An 18,721-nucleotide genomic window follows, 5' to 3' on the forward strand; every position below is an offset into this window, starting at 1 on the left:
CAGAGACAGTGTCTCTTACCCATTGGTTTCAAGGTAGGCAAAAGCATAGAGAAGAAATTGAAGTGGAAGTAAGGCAAATTGAGAGTCCACAAAAGCTATGTTTCAATTTCAGAAGAATAATACAGAATATTTGGAGGGAAGGATGTCTTACCTCAAAGAGTTGTTGGTAGTTAAATAGCTCTCCAGAAGAGGCTGAAATGACCTAGGATGGCTTAAGTAGAGGTTGAGGTGGAATGACCTCGATAGGTCACACAGCCTTCAAATTCTATCCTATGTCTCAGTGCTTCTCAACTGTGGCTACATGTTAGAATCCCTGGGAGAATTCAAATATACCATACCAGACCTCACACCTATTGATTCTCATTCTGTTGGCCTCAGTACATCATCCATATGTGCTCCCAAACTGGCAGTACCTGCATCCACTGGGCCCTTATTAGGACCGCAGACTCTCAGGCTCCATTCACACCTTCTGAATCAGAATCTGCATTTTAACAAGACCCCCAGTTGGTTTTTGTACACACTGAAGTTCAAGAAATGCTGGAGTAAACCATGATCTAGATTGGAGCTCAAACACGGGCATTTTTTTGAAACTCCCCTAGGAGACTCTAATGTGCAATTAGAGTTGAGAACCACTGCTGGATAGAAACAGATCATTTAAAAAACTTAATTAAGCTCATGTGATGAAATTTCATAGCATTGTACATTCAGGAAAACACGCACATAAAAACTAGTGAAACCTAAATAAGGCCTGTAGGTGATTGTATTGTACCAAAGTCAGTTTCATAGTTTTGATAATGTACTGTGATTGCAAAATGTTATCATTAAGGAGAAATTGGGTGAAGGATACACAGAATCTCTGAATTATATTTTCAAATTCTAGTAAGTTTTACAGAAACATTTTAAGGTAAGAGAAATCCTGCCTAGGATGAGGAGCAGCTGTTCTCCATCATCATCTAAGATGTAAACACGCTCCATCATTCATTGAGAGAGGAGCCACTGGAGGATTTAAAGCAGAGGGAAGACAGGTTTGAATTTGTGCTATAGAAAAATAAATCTCTTGACTGTATGGAGGGTAGACTTACAGGAGAAATGATGAGTTAGGAAGCTGTTTCTGTCATCCAGATAGATTATAAGGGCCAGAACCACGTCAGGAGCAATAGAAATGGAGCAGGAGAGGGTGGATTTGAGAGATTTGAGAGACAAAACTGACAAGATTTGACAAAGGATGCAAGGGTTCTCAAACTTATCTCTGCATTATAGTCCTCTGGGAAGCTTTTCAAAATACAGATGCCTGATCCCTTGCCAAGAGATTCTTATTTAATGCCGTGAGGGTGGGCCCAGGCATCTGAGTTTGTGCAGTTAAAAGGGTGGTTCAGAAGGACACAGCTGAGTGGGGCTAATATGAGGCTCAGACTGATGAAGTAGGAAGTGCAGATTAAGCTTCACGTGTTTTGAAATTTCTCACCCCACATAGAAAGATGAGGCAGCATGGAACAGCCAGGAAAAATTAGGGAAGCAACCCTTCCTCTGCCACTTGTTCATGTTGGGGAAAAAATTTGTAAAAATATTGAGTTAAAATGTGTAAAGCCATAACATCCTTGCAAACTAGCTAATCTTCCCATGACCTATCTAAACAAATATGTTTTAAAGAAAATATTTCAGTTGTTTGTGCCACCTACCATAAACCCAACTCGTTAGAACACATCTTTTTTAGTCTCTAATTTGGATATGTATAAAGAAATTTTCAGGAGGCTGTACTACAGTGGGTTGGGAATACAATGGACTTTATTTTACTACGTTTAGCCCCTCTACATACTCTGGAAAATGTCTCCACATTTATCTCCTAAAGTCCACCCAGATATACTGGCCCCGTCATCCCCCCATGAAAGTCTTTCCTTTCGAATTGGTTTGTCCTCTTGTGCGGCTTTATTTTGGAAACCAGCCAAATGCTGTAGCAGGTGCAGTGTGACTGCTTCTGCCTCCGCCCCCTGGGGCAGCAAAGCAGCAGGTACAACAGAGCCTTCTCAATACTCACTACAAAGAAACTCTGAGGTTCCATAGGTGTTCTCAGAGCGTTCACCCTGCCCTCAGACTCACAAGTGGGAAGTGGCAGTTGATGATTGATGAACTATCTTTTATAGAGTGATCTGTCAAAGCCACCAGTCCCTGCGTCATAAATACAGTCTGAGATCTCCCCATTGAGTTGCTTGTGCCCTAGTGAGCTCTCCCTTTATAAAGTTATATGCAAAACACAATGAACATGTTTCCAAGTCAAAATGGCCTGTTCTTTAGCGTTTCAGTTTTTCCCTTTTAAGGACATTTTTGTCCTCGTGGTACATAAAAAGAAGTTTCAAGGCCTGATACTACCCATTATAATAATGCATACATACCTCATAATATATAATAAGCCCATCACAGATTTTAACAATTATTTTAAATGGTTAAAGTAAGATAGAATTAAGGTGACATTTACAGGGTACCATTATGTTCCAGGTTCTTCTAAGACATCACGTCTAGGCTTTCCAGTAGGGATAGTATTTCCAAGGTAACAGAGGAACACTCAGCTCAACCATTTCTTAAACAAACCCAAACTTAGTTTGAGAACTGTGGGCTGGGTTACATTGATTAAAGAAAGCTATTTCTTCTTGGATAGAAGAAATGATTACCTGAAAATTCAAAAATAGCTTTCTTTATTCCTAACTCCAATGTGTTAATCTTTCTACAAGTGCATATGTTAATATGTTTCCATGTGTATTCCCTTGAAAGCTGGGCTGGAAAAGCATGTCTGTCCTTTTAAGTTTTTAAGTTGTCATAGTGTGCTTGCTTTAGCAGCACGTATATTAAATTTCCATAGCATCTTTACTTTTGCAGACACAAAAGTACATATATTCTATTTAACAATCATCTATTCCCAGGCCTCAAAAGCTCAAGGTCCTAAGTTTGATCCCAGATACAAAAAAAAAATTATTCCCACATGTTCTGAGTTTATTTCTTTTTTTTTTTTTTTTTTTTTATTTGATTGGCTTTTGTCCCCTGAGTCTTTGAGAACTAGTTAGTCCTTTTATTTAATCCTTCTCAGTATTTAGTTTTAAGGACAGGCAAGGGGAAGCTGTTTAACACATGCCAAGGAGACTGTACAAGGAGAATGTTGGCTTAGCCAGAATGTGTGTCTTGGTTATTATGGACCTACTCTTTGCATGCACTGTACTGGGAGCAGGGCTATAAAAAAGAATGAGGCTCAATTCCTTTCCTCCAAAAGGTAAAAGAAGACACCATGATAACCTAGCGAGTGATGAAACAGATCTGCTCACATAGCTGGGGACCAGGGAGGACTTAATCTGCATTTGTGCTGCAGACGTCCTAGAGGGAGTGACCTCTAAACTGAGCTCATCACTGCTCACAAATCCTAACTCCTAGAAGGGAGGGCAGGGGACTACCACTTGGCAGCTCACTATGCAAACCTTTTAGAAACAGCCTCAGTTTCTTATTAATGCTGATTTTCAGCAGCTTCTCCCCTAATTGATGGACAGGGATCTAAGAAGTGTCATGGAGATCCCGCCCCCCTCACATCAAGTAAGTCACAAAAGAATAGCATGTTCAGTGGACCTTGCCAGTATACCTGCCACAAAAAGAGAATTGTTACTTCTCACAAAAAATAGAACTCGCACATTATGAGAGATCTATGACAGGACTACTAGACAGCCAGGAAGAATGTGAGATTTCTAGGCATTAAATTAATACCATCATGCACCTGATGAATAGCAGTTCCTGAGTGAAAGTGCCAGCTTTTATCTTCTGATTAAGATAAAGAAAGGATTCTCCTTACATAAAAACGTACTGAGCACTTGTGGTGGACTTTTATGCCAGGCGTTTTATCTGTAATGTCTGATCTGAAAGTCGACAATGCTGTGAGACAGGAATCCCACTGCTGAGGATACAAGGTAGTTAGAACTCTGATATACTTTAGTGGGAGTATAAAAGGGTACAATCATCTTAGAAAGTTTAACCTAAATAGATGTCTGTTCTCTAATCCTGAAATTATAGATATAGATATATCCAAATGATGTGCTGGGGCTGGATCCTACTAGTTTCAAAAATCTGATTGAATGTATTTCTTTCTAACTCAAACCTTATTGGTAACTTTAAATTGGCCATAATGTGGTTGTTTACAAACACAAACTAGAGCTATTTTTATTAGAGAACTGATTACTAAACATTTACCAACACACCACCATATATACCTGAGAGAAATGAGGATATTTCCTCTGAAGGCTATGTCCATAGCAGTTTTATTTATAAAAAACCCAAACTGGAAATGACCGAAAGAGTTTACCAACAGGGAAATGTGAAAATAAACTGTATTTTCTTACAATGGAATACTGCACAACAAAAATTAATAAAAATAATAGGCTACTGATAAACACAACACAAATGGATCTTAGAAGCCATTACTTGCATAAAAGATGACAAATAGAAAATAGAATGTACTGCATGATTCCATGTATAGGAAACTTACAAACAAACAAAACTAATCAGTGTTGGTAAAGTCAGAACAGTTTTGCTCCGGTTGTGATAGAGGTATTAACTGGGAAAGGAAATGAAGAGCCCTGTGGGTGCTGTAGATATTATGTCTCAGTGTGAGCAATGTTTATGTGGATGTGTACATAAAATTTATTGAACTATACACTTAAGATCTGCACACTTTACTATATATAAGCTGCACCTCAAGAGCGAAGACAGTAGACACTGTTCAGTGACCCTGTGAGTAAGGCAGAAGAGTTGGACCACCATCCCAGCATGGGATAGAGCATCCAACAATGGTGAGTAGCAACAAGAAGAAAGACAGCCTAGATCTTGGCAGACGAATCAGCTCAGTTTTACTGACATCCGACACACTGCCATCATGGAGCCTTTCAACACCTGTACTGGCAGCAGTGCTGATGCATGGAAGATTTGTCTCCACCAGCATATACTCCCCAGGCACATCACTGCCTGGGAAGGAATCCAGTGAACACATCAGCTGTCTCTCCCACACACCTACTGCCATAACAGCAGAAATCCAGAAATGTAAAGATAGGGACTCTCATCCAAGTTGGGCAATATGCCAGCATTTTCTATCAACAGAGAACACTGAAGCCTGAGACCTTCTGAGATGTTCCAGAAGGATCCGACTAAGGCTTCTAACAATATCACTCAGGGTTTTTCTTTTTTAAATAAGGAAAAGCCAGAGAAATGCCTGCTTCCTTCAATGTCAGCAAGAAGAAAAATGAGGGATCATATCATTTCACAGTTCTCTATTCTTGGCACGGTGCAGGCCTAACCCCTTCTTGAAAACTTACGGTGCATTCTTGTCATCAGTATACCCTGGGCCCACCATGTAATTAGATTTAAGCCTAATGAAAGCATTTGACCATGTCTCAAAGGAGGGAGAAGCACAGTTTATAGCACCTGGCTATATATATTTGTGAACTTAATAGGATCACTTGGAGAAGTATATAGTGCCTACCTACAGTTTGCATCACCAGGAAAAGGAAGAGAAGTTCACAAAACCCTAACTTTATCTCCTAATAGCTGAGTTGTATTTCCACATAACTATATTTGATTATACAAGATATTGTGGATTTGGTTTTTACAGTGGCTTAGTGTTTTTTTGTTGTTTTGTTTTGTTTTGTTTTGGTACTGGGGATCAAACTCAGGTCCTTTCTCTTGCAAGGCAGGCGGCAGCACCACTGAGCTAAATCCCCAGCCTTTGGTTTAGTGTTTTTAAAACATCAGGAAGCTATTAATTCCATTAGGCTTTGGGCATTATTGGACATTGTCTTTATTCTGATTCCCCCAGAAGCCAACTCTGAAACAAGAAATAGAGTGAAGGCAGTTTATTTGTAAGGTAAAACCAACTAAGGGGAACAAGGGAGTGAGTCAGAAAGGGGAAAAAGGGAAGAAGCAGGAAATGGTATATAAGTACCAGGTACAATCTCCCTGCGGAAACTCTGTGAACCAGTTTCATACACTTACCCCAGAGTGATCCCACCCATGTAGAGCAAACTGGGTTTTCATATACTAACTCCCATCTGTCATTGGTTGAGGGCTGCTCCAAAGAGGTGTTAAATCCCCAGCACTTCTGCCTGCCAAGCAGATGGCAACGTGGGCTCTCTGACAAAGAAGTGTGGGTGCTGGCATTTGAAGTCGGGCAGGTGTGCTCTCAAGAGATAAGGGCTAGAGGACAGGAACAAGGTGCCGACCACATCTGCCACAGGATAACTTGAAACAGCTGGCCAGCAAATTCTGTGCTTATATGGCCGATGGCTGCACTTTGGAAATGTACATACAGACAGGTGAAAGGCCACATATCAACGAAATCTGAATATTGAAAGATCTATAATTGATAGGTGACACACTAAGATTCAAACCTGGGAAATGCAACCCAAATGCTTAACTAGCACCACGGAGCTAAAAAAATTGTCCAGTAAACTGACTAGTTTACCTCCTGGAATAAGCTGTCTGGATCTATGAAAAGGTAGAGACAAAATCTTCTGCCTTCTTCAAATCAGTCTGACTTGGTTCAGACCTTCATCTTACAAATGAACTAATTATCACATCAGTGTTGTATTCTATCTCTCTGCCTCTCTCTCCAGCCTTCCAATCTAGCTACCACAGTGCGGGCAGAGTGATCTTCCCAAGAAACAATTCGGATCATCTCATCCTATTTATTTCATCCACTCCTATTTGCCCACAGGACAAAAATCTGCCTTCCAATTTCAGCAGACAAGGTGTTGTATGGTGTGGACATTTCTTCCTCTTTAACTTTCCTCCCAGATTTCCCACCAGCCCAAATTACCTCTTTTTCTCCCCGACCTCATTTTTTCACCTCTGAGACTTTTCCCATGCTGTAGCTTCTACCTGAAGTACTCTCCCTACCTCTCTACCTCTGACCAGGCCAAGCCTCTGCCTATGATTAACTCCTCCTCGTTCTTAGGTCCTAAGTTAGAAATTACTTCATGCAAGAGTGCTTCCTTGATGCCGGCAAGTCTAGCACTGGTGCCCTTCCCTTAATACCCTGCACGTCTCCCATTTTAGACCTCCACACAGATTTTTGCAGTTGCCTCATTGTTTCTCTTTATCTCCCATAACATGGAAGGTTATGGCTTTGTGAAGGCAGAGCCATATCTGTCTGACTCACATGGCTTGAGTCGAGATTTGCTTATAGTTACTAGAAATTTCATTGAAGAGATGGATGACAACGTCCTTGTCTGGTCCCTGTTTCCTCTCCAACTTTGTATTTCATTGCACTCCACCCACTGCTACACACATGCTTGTGCACTCACGCTCAAATACACCCCATCTCCCTCCCTCTGTCTCTCTCTCTCTCTCTCTCTCTCTCACACACACACACACACACACACACCTTACACATCAACATACTAGAGTCCCTGCATCTGACTGTGCCCTATAGCTACTCTTCTCATAGCATTATGATACTTCACTTCATGGTTCACCCGTGCTAACCAATTTCAAAATCTCTCTGCTAGACTGCAAGTGTCTTGAAGGTAAAATTATGTCTTAGTTTTCTTTATCTCCTCAGGGCTTATATAATGCCCATCATATTATACATACTTAATATATGTTTAGTAAATGGACCATATTTATAAGTGGTGATGAAGTACAGAAGACGTTCTCTACATGACCTCTAAATCTCAACAAACCCAAAAGTTCTGCTTTCCCATCTTGTCAGTGTCTGAGACCCATCACAGACCCATCAAAGACTTCACACCCGTGAGCCCCCAAGTTTTCATCAGTCAAATCTGCAAGCCATTATAAGCATTAAAACAAGATAGAATCACTCAGAATGACATCTTTGGATGGCAGAGCAGTCCTGCTCCTGGCTGGGTGAACGGCTTCCAGAAGCCTCCTGTCAGTGAGACAGCTCAATGGAAGCCACCTGTCAATTCCAGCAGAGCTGGTGTGCTCAGAAAAGATAGATGAAATGTTCTCAGAGTTGGATGGATGCACCCTACCTCTGCAGACGCTAACAAAACTGGGATGCAGGATATCTGAATTGTGTAAAACATCAGAGCTTTATCATGGAAGGAAGATGCAATGGTAAAGGGGTAGGTGTAGCTGAAAGTGCTTAGAGATGGAAGGATTTTTTCCAAATTCCTCTCCTGAAGGCCTTTACAATAATAGAATAGTGCCATTTGCAATACCCTAGGTTCCATCAGCAGAAATAGGGCTATAAGCCATTGCTATCTAAGGTCCACTGTGAAGCATAAATGGATGAAGTCACACCACTTTTTGTACACTAAGGCATCCACAGATAAGGAAAACATACATCCTGATTTTCTGGGATGGTCCCACTTTATGCTTGTGCCTGTGAAATGAACAGTGCCCTCTTGCACTCTCAAAAGTGTTCTAGTTTGTCTGATAAATTATACGGTCACACTACCTGACAGCATTAACAGTAGGGGCAGAATCTTCAAATAGCTATGACATTGAATGATAGGTATGCGGGATTTTCATACTAGTCTCTAGACTTCTGTATGCCTTAAACTTTTCTTCTTAAAAAATACAATACATGTAAAGAATTCAAAGTACACTGTAATTAAGCATAGCACATAATTATTTCAGTCCCCAATTACCTACCTAAATTGTTTTTCTGCTCTTACATTTTTTTTGTAGATTATAGTCTAACAATATCCATTTGTCTAATGAGACCAGCCATTTGTCTGCAGCATGTAAGTGACAAGACCAAATTCAATGTCATCTTCTTATTTAAGATGTAAATGATATGCATGTAGCACAGTGGCCTTTGGGTACAAATGAAGTATCATCCAATGTCACCAGAGAAAATATAAATCAGCAAGCAGGAACAAACACTGAAGGTTCTGTCAGCACATCTCTGTTGGTCTCCTTCTGTACACCAAGCACTATTCTAGGTGCTTGGGATGCAGGATTAAATGTAAAAAAGTTCTTCCCTCATGGGGTACATGTATTTTGTTGTTAAATTCCTTTGGAACGGGTTACTATCAAAATTGTATAACACTACTACCTTCAATCTGATGTTTCACAAATTTCTAAGCTGCCAGCCTTTTTTTTTTTTTATAACCAATACATCTACAAAGTTTTGTTATTTTTCTTGTCTGTATGTCTGTGAGCTGGGAGATGTAGGAAACACATGATCCAAAAGATGTTATTTGGACTGATGAAAGTCTTATCTCTTTCATGTCTGTTTCCTTCATCTCCCGACCGAGTGAGCATGCTTGCCATTAATAACAAGGTTGTGGCTTCTCTCTGAGGTTTCCATTGTAAATATCTGGCATTCAGTGAGCTTCAGACATGGTTTTCCCAGGTTTCTTTATCATGTTTGATTGTTTGGCTTGTCATGTCAATACCACCTCATGCCATAGTTGATTGTGTTTAAATCAGGTACTGGAAGCAGAGCAATTAGGATATAGTCTTTACCTTGCCAAAGAAGTTCCCATTAGAGGACAATCTTCTGAGCCTAGGATTTAAATCTGCTCTGATCAACATTAAATTTGTGGCCTTGGGAAGGTTATTTGAGCCTGTTGGGGCTCACTTTCCTCACCTGCAAATGGGGGTATAGTAACTACCTGCCTGATTTACCATGAGGATTAAATGAGGTCATACATACAGCATTCTTTGCACAGTGCCCACTAGTTAGGTATTTAACACCTTTTAGATTCATTCTCATACCCACCATCTTTCCCCCAGTGGGTTCTTTAGATAACGTGCATAATAATCTGAACTAGGGAGCTATCCTGAAGAACATGAGGTGGTTTTAAGGGTGAGAACTTATACTGTGATTAGATAGCGCCAAATTTTATATGCATACTATCCATGAATTTTCTTAAAATATTTATACTGATGCATGCTACTACCTGCATTTACCCTTTCATCTCTTGGCAGAAATCTATCATCTTGGAGCCAGGGATTTAGCTCAGTGGTTCTGCTGCCTGCCTGTCAAGGGAAAGGTCCTAAATTCGATCCCCAGTACAAAAAAAATGTTAAAAAAAGAGAAAAATCTATCACCTTTACATTCTATTGAATATACTTTTCAAGAACAACTGAGAAAGTTTCATCATTCAAAAGAATAGAAAACTGGGAGGATGCAAGGCAAAACAGAAGATAGAAATAAGGTATTCTGTTTGTTCATTTAGGTTTTTCTGTCAAACATTTATTAGGTATTACTGTGTGTAAGAGATGACAGCTTACATTCAGTATTTTATATAGCCTTCAAGAATCCCAATGATGTAGATACTATTATTGTCCCTATTTTACAGATGAAGAAACTGAAGCACATAACTTCAAATGCCAAAGCTAAGATTTGAGTCCAGGCAGTCTCCACCAAGCCAAACCATGCCACCACTGTCAGCACCTCCTGGCAAGGTCACAGTAGTCCTAAAAAAACTGCATCACAGAAATGATTATAACCTTGTACCTCTACCAGACTGGGAAGAGGATAGCAGGGGCTGAGAGACTCATGTGGTTTTTAAGGGCAGTAGCTTTCTATGAGAAACCTGAAAATAAAGAAAAATTATTTCCAGGAAAAAAATGCACTATCGGGTAATATGCCCTTTTATGGATCACATCAAGTATTTATTCTTATAAGGCTTATGGTCTGTCATTCAGGAGAGTAGTTACCATGTCATTAGGTGGAACCTTTTCCTTTTTACTTCTTTCACCAGCCAAAACTTTCATTAGTCCCCAGTTCAGTGCCCATTAGAAACTTAGCAAATACTTGCAAGGAAAAATATGCCAAAGAGCTCATTCACTAGAGATACTTATTCATAATTTTTTTAGATTTAACATTGTTATTAATTATTTACAATTTCAGATATTTCAGAGATATGAGTTACAATACATTTTGATTTGTTTTCCATAGGCTGAAACTACTAAATATGTGAGTTCCAGTAGCATGCTGGGGCTCATGCTCATAATTTGTTCAACCTTGTTTTTGCTTTTGCTTTTGGAGAAGGGAGTAAGTGGTAGATATGTAAGATATTTCCTAGCCCAGAACTATTGTCTTTTTCCTAAAAGCCTGCCTGATTACCACCAAGCAGTCTCTTGAAAACCAAACAAAATTGCAAGATACACTCTCTAGGGAAGCTTAAGATCTGAGAAGACTCAGGGAAGAGAAGGTGACAGGAGGGGGGGAAATGAACAAACACTGAAAGTCAGTTAGATAGACCACATAAAATTTCCACTACTGAACCATTTTTGGACTATAGATATGTTTTAACCTAATACTAAATTCCAGGCTAGAAGTATTTTATATATCTATCATAATGATCCTATGAGATAAAGATTATCTCTGTTTTACAGATAAGCTGAATTAAATGCCTAACGTCATTGTCTTAGTTTGGCTTCCCCCAGAAGCTTATCTGATGTTAAGGACTCAAGACAAGTAGTATATTTAGAAGACAATTCCAGGCAGCTCTAGGTAGAGGATGACAACATGACACAAGGAAGGGACTCTGTTAGGAGACTGTAGGTAGCTGGAACCTAATCCTGCTGAGTAACTCTATAAAATAGTGAGGAACACATGCTGCAGGGTTATTCCACCTGTGAGGACATGTGAGCTGTAATGTTCATACACAAACTGGCTTTATTCAGGTCTAAGATCTTTGGGATTGAGATAGTATGTTAATGTTCTAGTGTTTCCTCATTTGGCTGCAAGTAGGGCTGGTGTACAGTGAGGTGGTAAGGGTGAAGGATACTAACAGGAACCAACTATGTACAGTGCTACAGCTGGTACTAACAGAGGTTGGATTTAAAGTTGTGGCATTCTGACCTCATAACTCATGTCCTTCATGTGAAAATACGAGATGCTGTTGAACTGTAAAAGATCACAGGCTTAGGAACAATCAGGACTCAACTCTAGATTATGCATGAACATCTGTAAAACCATTAACGAGAGGAGATCCCATCTGTGCTGTGTAATAATAGCAATAACATTTGTGTAGCTCTCTAGAGTTTACAAAATGCATACACATCTATCATCTCCTTTGGCCCTTGTCATGCCCACAGTTCATGCCCTGCTCAGGTTATTACAGCCTTGTGTTTACTCTCTAACTCCAGAGCATATGTTCTAGGTACTGTTCTAGACTACAGAGAACTAGAGGTGGGCAAGACAAACACACACTACAGCATGGTAGAACACATTCCAGTGGGGCAGCAGAAATAAAGAAACATATTTAATGAAATGTCAGATCATGATTGGTGTTGTGAAAAAATTAAAATGATTATGATGCATGGGATCTTATTTTTTTTAATTGGAGGGTGATGTTGGGAAGATTATTGCATTTAAGCAGGGAAATGAGGGAAGTGAGGATTCAAGTTGTATAGGGTCCAGAGGAAGGAAGTTCCAAGCAGAATAAAGAGTGAGATCAGTGGTGCAGTGGGAGCATGATGATCTGTGAGTCTGGAGTGGTCAGCAGGGACAGTGTCCCCTGTGGTGGGCCACAGTTACCACATGGGGTTTGCTCTGAGTGCTACAGGGAGCTATTGGGGGATTTAGAGCAGAGAAGTAGCATGTTTCCATAGGTTCATGTTTTATCTCTAAGTCCTCTGGCCAGCAGCAGCCAGAACCAGGCCTAGAACTGAAGACTTCTGACACTACTTCTTGCACTCAGGTCAACAGTCATTCTCTAAACCTGAATGGCCATGGCATCCTGTTTTTCTGGTCCCTTACATGGTTTTATCCTCTGCTGAGCAAACCTTAAAACAGCTATTGCCTCTTCCCTGTGTGTTTGGCTCCTTTGCTGTTTGCCAGTGAGCTGTCACATTCTCCCATTTCTGTGAGCATCCAGTCTTCTTAGAGCTATTTAGTAAAGCTCATCACCCACACACTTGCTCAACTAGAATTTAAGTTTAACCATAAACGTCAAGTAAGGACATAGGGAATTTAAAAAATAACCACTGTAATCAGAAAGCTTAACTTTACTGATTTCTAGGCATCCTTGTAATATCAAGGTTCTTTTTAAGCTGATCAAGTGAAATTTTCTCTCAGAGTATGGAAATAAGATTATTGGACCTATGGTTCCCTCTATTGTCATTCTCATCTAGACCTCTATAGACTCAGGCAGAAGTTGCTATGAGATACTATAATTGCTTCTTCCTTTGCCATTAACTATTTTTTATTTCTAAAATTTCAGGTTTATTTCCCTCAAATCCAAAGCTGTTTTGTATTTCCAGCCAAGGCTGCAAAGATAGACTCAGCTTGTTTGGGGAATTACCAAATGGGCCTCTCTTGACAGCTTCTCAATGTCAACAATCACAACAACAGCATTTGCCCCCCTCTAAAGTAAGAAGCAAAATATAAGGGCTGCGTTCTTCCAGACCCGTACTGGCATTGCAGTATTAACAGGTTTGGCATGCATGACACCAATCAAACATGTGCAAAGGAAGCATGTGGTTAGATAGTCACTTGTTTGGCTTTATCCACAGCTTAAATTTGGTGTCCTCTGAAAATGTAATGTTTCAAAGGCAGAATGATTATTTCTGTTCAGTTATTAAGGGATGACTAACTTGCTTTTGGCTGCACTACAAATGAATCACGGTAACAATCCCCAACTTGCGACTTCTGGTGTTCTGATGTAATGCATTTCTATTAAAAGAAGAGGAAAGAGAGTGGGTGAGAGTGAGATCATGCAAAGACAGAACATAACACCAAGGGAGCTAGCGTAATTTATGAACCGCAGAGACCAGATCCATCCACTTCAAGGTGTTTTCTTTTATCCTGGATGAGGATATCTTGCCAGTCAGTACCTACTCACTTACCATTGCAGAATATAGACCTAGATGAAGACCTGGAGTTTGGAGGAATTCAGTGAAGAAAACATTTGATTTAGGGGGTGAAAACTGTATATTCCTTGAAAGCATTTTCAAGCAATTCTGATTTGGTGTGACTTGGAAGGTAATATTTGGGGGCAAATGAATTAAGAAAGAAAACCAACTTTCTCCCTCCTTACATATTTTTAAACGTGCATGTGCCTTATTTGGGAGTAGTAGCAGAAGGTAGGGTTGGAACGTGAGGCCAGGAAAGCAGCTGATAACGAGGGTGTCATCAGGCTAACTCCCACTGTGGGGGAGCGACTGGAGTGCCAACTTGCCAGGGACCTAGGGAAACTGCACCTCCTCCAGCTCTTTGCTTACAGTTCAGATTGCTGGAAGACTGCTTGAAGCTGCTTCCAGAGCATATTAATTGCCCTACATAGAAGGGTGCCCTTCCAGTTTTACCTGCTTCCCTTTTTAATAAGAAAAAAATAAATAAAAGAGAGTGAAACTATAGCATATAAGAGCCTCTAACCCTACAGGTATTTTTCCTATGTTAATCACCACTCAGAAGCAGTCACTTTCTTCCTCCCAGATCCCTTCTGTACTCTCCTCTGCAAGGTGCCCCTGCTGTCTTCCGAGGAAGATGTGTGGATGCCAAGGAGAGGGAGAGAGGAAATGAGACTCTGGCCTGTCGTGACCAGCGGCCCATGTTGGCTTTGTCCCAGGCTCTAACAGAAGGGGATTAAAAGAGCCAGTGCCTCCCCAGAATGGGAAATCACTCTGAGACGGGGATTTTTTTTTAAGTAAACCTATTTCCTTTACCCTGTTTTCTTTCTGGGTATCATCTGCTATCAGAACTGTCATTGCCCGAAAAGAATTTAAATGTGTCGTGAAAGCAAACTGCAAGCACCTGTAATAAGTCTCAAGTTGATATTTATGAATTTAACTTTCTCTCACCTGAAACTGTACAGTTTGTGGATATTACTCATTTTAGAATTATGTAGTGTCTGAACTAGAAGAATCTGTTCTTAAGGATTAGCTAGACCAATCCCTTCCCCTCTTCTTAACTGATAAATCTCAGACCTAATGTCTTAGACACCTAATGTCTTAACATTCCTAGAGCCTCCAAAACACCAAAAGTAATCAGCTAAAGTCATAAAGGAAGCCAAAACTTCCTATTACTGGATTCTCCTATGCTCCATGACCTTTTTTGTAATAAGCCTATCTTTGAAAGTTCTGTTTGGCAACACCAAAGACAGACAGGAGAATAAGAAAAGTTTGCCAACACAAAACCCATCCCCTTTATTACCTGTTAATATTGCCATGCAGTGTGACTGTCTGAGGACAAGGTCTTGACTCTTGGGGTTATTTCTGGTCTTTGTTAACAAACCCCAGACTTCTAAGTTTGGTTGTCCTGCAGCTCAGCATTTTCACCATTGGCCATTTGAATCGAGTGGGCTGATAATTCTTCATTCTTCCCTGTTTTCTCTTCATCCTCAATGCTGAATTTGTGTTGGTCTAGGGCTAAGAGTTCTGCTGTGAAGTAAGGCCTGATTTAGAATTATGCATTTGCCCTTTACTTGCTGGGTTGTTTCAGGTGAGTTATTGAAAATTTTTAAGCCTTAGTCATTTCCACTGTAAAATGGGAATAATAATTTAACCACTTTAATAGGATATTTGTAATCAATAAGCTTTTTAAATGGAATAGGATATATTTAGCAGACTAGTAGCTATTACTGCTATCTTTCTTAACTTAAAGAGTGATTAGAATAAAGAAGCTAACAATTTAAATTGTCTGCTCAGAACTTCAGAAGGAATCTCAACTTGCCATTGAGATATGGCCTCTTTGGCAGCAAATACTGTAATAATAAAAAATATAATGATCATAATTGACATTAGATCAGGCTTTACTAGTACAAAGTGCTTGGTGGTTTACTGTTAGAGTCTTCCATTATTTTGGACATTGTATCTCATCTGATTTTCTATGTGTGAGTGCATGCACACTAAATTCAAGGAAATGATACTATTGACAACACTGTAGATTTCATGAGTTCTTGTTGAATGTGTGTTGAGTGAATAATCAAGAATGTACACACAGTTACACAAATATGCCTTGCATGTTGATTCACATGACAGATTCAGACTATGTTAAGGGTCACAACTATTATTCTGTGTCATTTTCCCTTTTCTGAAAATCTCTTACCTCATTTAATAATAAGATTGTATAGATTGTGTTTGTATATTTTGTGGATTAGCTGAAGCATAGCTTCAATCTCTGGCTTCATTTTCCCCCTGTGAATATATCTGATACCATAGTTTAGAATATCTGCTACTGAACATTTCTGCTACTCTGATTGGGACTTCTTTGGGAAAATATATCAGGGCATTCTAAAACTATGTACAGATAGATGTCCAGGAAGCACGTGCAATGTACCCCATTCATGGCTATGTGGATGTATAAAAGTGAATGTTGTGTACTTGACAGGTGATCATGAGAACCAAAGACCACAACTGAGATATTTCAGAAGTAACAGAAAGAATCTCAACTCACTGCCCATGCTGTATTACCCTCTCACCTCTTGTGCTATAGTTGAATTCCACAAACTCCCCCTGCCTGGTGGGTGACCTGAGCCAACCCCCCCGCTTGCTGCTTTGTCATTCCACATCACTCTGCCACTCAGAAGTAAGAGTGACACGTTCACTCATAGCATCTGCTTTCTTCATTGTATGGTCCCGGGGTCATAGGAGTAGACCTGGAGTACCAGCAGATCACTATTAGTTTACAAATCCCTGGCCAGCAGGGCATGGTCACCTTAGAGAATGGATGGAAAATATCCCCTTGCTATAATTGGGTTCAGCCCTGTGGCTTAACACCATCTTATTTGGCAATCTTTTTCTCTTGACATATTTAGTAATCACTCTAAGGGAGATTTATTACACTGCTTGTGGGAACAAACAATACACTAAATATTACACATATGCATGCTTTCAATACCACTCCTTTTCTAGTCTACTCTGAATCTTTTCACTAAGTCTTTCCTTTAACTCTTATCAAAACCCTCTTGTCTTTAAATTCCTCTTCATTCATCCCTCCTCTGAAATAACCATTTACATTTTGAAAATTTTTGTAGTTAGAAGTTCTTTTAATCAACATTTACTGGAACATGCTTAAAGAAGAATGGATAAAAATACTCCCACAGCTTAAAGCCACTGAAAGCTAATTTGCTGTCCATTAATCCCTAAACAAATTTAGCATATTGTTAGAATTGTGGAAAGAGCCTCCTAGGTATCTCTAGGACACTGTGTGTGTGTGAGTGTGTGTGTGTGTGTGTGTGAGAGAGAGAGAGAGAGAGAGAGCAAAATATTTCAGCCAAACATAATGCAATAAAATGTTTTCTGAACCTGAGATTTGGCACTCATGAAGAGACACGGGGAGAGGGAACACTGGGAATTAGGCTTAACAACTCATTCCCCGTGCTAACTAAAGGACTTTGACAGCTGGTACCCCTCAGACATTTTCAAAAAAGCATGGTATCCCTCTCACCCAGGTACATGCACAGCCCAGAACAGATTTCAGAGTGAATATTTTCATTCATAGAAACATTAACACTGATAGGAGAGTCCACTCAGTGCTAGGCACAGTACTAAATGTACTTCTTTACTTATCACTTTGCTACATGTCTGCCATTGGCCTCGTTTTGCAGGTGCACTACATTTTACATAGAGAAGGCAAAGCCGCCATAATGATAACTGCCTGGCAAGTTGAAACAGATGAATTAGGGACGACCAGTGCAGCTGAAACAGTCACATGATGCCATTTTAAGACTGCCTGAGCCCTACTGCCCCCCTCATCTGCATGACCTCCACAAGCCTCAGTTTTCTCATCTGTAAAATGAATTGTTGAAAGGATTGAAGGTGTAAAGCCTTGAAACGTGGTAGTAATTCACTGATTCCTTTACCCCTCCCACCACTGCTTTGTTTTCTCATCTTAGTAGATTATACATATTCCTACTTATCTGAACTTGTAGCGATAGGGCAGTAAAAGCACAAATTCAGGAATTAGTTGCTGGCAAGAACCCTCATTCAGATGCTGGCACTGCCAACCTCAAGGCTAAGACCACAGTTTTGGAGCCAAACTACTTGGCCTAGCCCGTCTCTGCCTCGTACTATGTGTGACCATGAGTGACTTGGCTTCTTGGTGTCTCAGTTTCCTCATTTGTAAGATGAGACTGGTACGCATACCTACTTTGTTATAAGGATTGAGGAGCTAATCTGTAAAAAGAATGCACAACTGTACTTGGCATGTAGTAGGGACTGTTAAGTTAGTGCTGTGATACTCATGCACAGTTTCTGGCCACTAGCAAATTAGATATGGGGCAGGCCGTGTAGAATAAATCTCCCTCTGCTCCTTTAGCATGATTGCCTTTTATCCCAGCCAGGTTCTTACAGATACAGATCCCTTGCCATATATGCAGACAAGGAATGCTAGATAATACAAAGGATCTCATGGTGAACCTTTTGTCTTTATGGTAGAGAATGATGGCATGAGGAGATTGTCTAGCAGCTGCCCTGCAAATTGGCAGCAAGGGACTGGTTGGATCTCCGCATTCAGAATTGTACCTCCGTTCCTTTTTTACAGCACATTTTCAAGAGGAAGACAGAACGTGGGACCTAGATAAGACTTTCAAATATTATAGAACACTTGGGTCACAAATAAAGAACATGGAAAAATAATCACACATGTGTAAATACCGAATAGTTTCTCTGGTGTGAATAAACTATAATGGAACATACGACCCTAATGATATAATTGACAATGTGAAACAGGAAGAAAGGGGCTAAAGGTGTAGGGAAAGTGGGAAGGGTAGGGGAAAGCTCATAAGGGAAAAGAAAAAATATGAGAAAATGAAAAGATGGAAATGAAGTG

The 18,721-nt window shown here is 40.1% G+C and overlaps 1 protein-coding gene across 1 annotated transcript in view; it reads left to right on the plus strand.

Annotated features, from left to right (window-relative positions):
* Positions 1–18,721, plus strand: part of Ptchd1 (patched domain containing 1) — a gene marked incomplete at its 5' end in the record, with an annotated part of 53,224 nt that overhangs the window by 16,759 nt on the left and 17,744 nt on the right. The gene's annotated exons all lie outside the window — the stretch shown is intronic.

The sequence above is a fragment of the Fukomys damarensis genome, unplaced genomic scaffold, assembly GCF_012274545.1.
Source record: "Fukomys damarensis isolate Sample0158 unplaced genomic scaffold, DMR_v1.0_HiC HiC_scaffold_39, whole genome shotgun sequence".
NCBI classification, from domain to species: Eukaryota; Metazoa; Chordata; class Mammalia; order Rodentia; family Bathyergidae; genus Fukomys; species Fukomys damarensis.